Source organism: Gavialis gangeticus, unplaced genomic scaffold (assembly GCF_001723915.1).
Source record: "Gavialis gangeticus isolate Ggan-Ray unplaced genomic scaffold, GavGan_comp1, whole genome shotgun sequence".
NCBI classification, from domain to species: domain Eukaryota; kingdom Metazoa; phylum Chordata; order Crocodylia; family Gavialidae; genus Gavialis; species Gavialis gangeticus.
In genome coordinates this window covers 5308422-5309788 of record NW_017729002.1, presented here as the reverse complement: position 1 = coordinate 5309788, position 1367 = coordinate 5308422, and the positions used below count along the sequence as shown (strand labels likewise).

The 1367-nt window shown below is 45.0% G+C and overlaps 1 protein-coding gene across 1 annotated transcript in view; it reads right to left on the bottom strand.

Moving 5' to 3' along the window:
- Positions 1 to 1367, bottom strand: part of TEKT5 (tektin 5) — a 55943-nt gene that overhangs the window by 1247 nt on the left and 53329 nt on the right. The window lies entirely within an intron of this gene.

The window sequence follows — 1367 nt, the reverse complement described above, 5'->3', positions numbered from 1 at the left end:
TTTTTTTTTTTGACCCCTGGATATCCAGGGGTCAAAAAAAAAATGCAGAAAAAAAACCTGAAGCAGTGCACGCTTGGGAAATATGCACTGCTAAAAATTGGAGCCAGGCCACTTGGAGCTGTGCTGTGGCTGCTGGCCAGGCTTCACCTTGCAGGATCACTGTGGCTGCAGCTCTGGAAAGCCTCCAGGACCCCAGGTAAGGCTACTGGGGCCATCACAGTGCTAGCCCCAGCCTCCCCTATGCCACCCAGGGCAACTTGCCATGCACAAAAGCGTACATGACATGGGCATTCCCTAGGGACAAAAAGCAGTAGTGCAAGGTGCACCATAGCTACTTGTCCCCAGGGAACCAAACATCCCCACACATCTGGATGTGCCCCTAGGACTGTTTTGGTTCATATTACAACAGTACAAGGACACTAATGCAGCTTTGTCTGGTTCCCTTTGCATTGCTCAAGTCTCAATCTGCTTGACTTTGTTTTAAAAAAAAGAAGAGGATGGGCCATTCAGTATTTCTTCCAGTGCCTCGAGTGTATTACTGTTTTTGTAGCTGGTAAAATGACAGCTTCCATTTTTTCAGGATCCCCTTTAATTTGCTGTTTTGGAATATTTCCAGTTGATGTGGTAAAGCGAAGTGTAGAACAAAGCTAAACTTTGCTTACTTGTTTTCTTTCTGATTTCCTCAGCCATATAGTTGGCAGCACACAAAGTAAGAGAATCAGTGCCAACATCAGCACTTCCTTTTAAATAACAACAAACCCAGAACATTTACAGGCTAAAAAAAAGTGGTTGACTAGTATTCTCTTCCCATACCTACTACTTTTGAGTTTTTGGATTGAACTGTCTCTTGGTTTTAACCACAGGAGATAAATAGACCTTACAAATTATTCCAAAAGTATCAATTCTTAAGGAATGCAAATACTGAATGATTTTGCATTAGCCAGGGGGGAGGTTATTACTTCAGTTCTATGCACCCCAGCCAGAAACTTTTGGATTCAAAACTGGGTTCAGATTTCAAATTCCCAAGCTCTGTCAGTTTTCCTTAAAATCAATCTCTGATTGTGATTATAATGGACAAACCCACAAAAGATTCATAGTTTCATAGTTTCTAGGGTCGGAAGGGACCTGAGCAGATCATCTAGTCCGACCCCCTGCCATGGCAGGAAAGAGTACTGGGGTCAAATGACCCCAGTAAGGTGGTCATCCAACCTCCTCTTAAAAACCCCCAGAGTGGGAGCCTGCACCACGTCACATGGAAGCTGGTTCCAGACCCTAGCCACCCTGACCGTGAAGTAGCGCCTCCTGATGTCCAACTTAAACCTTCCCTCCGCCAGCTTGTGACCGTTGTTCCTGGTCACTCCTTGCGG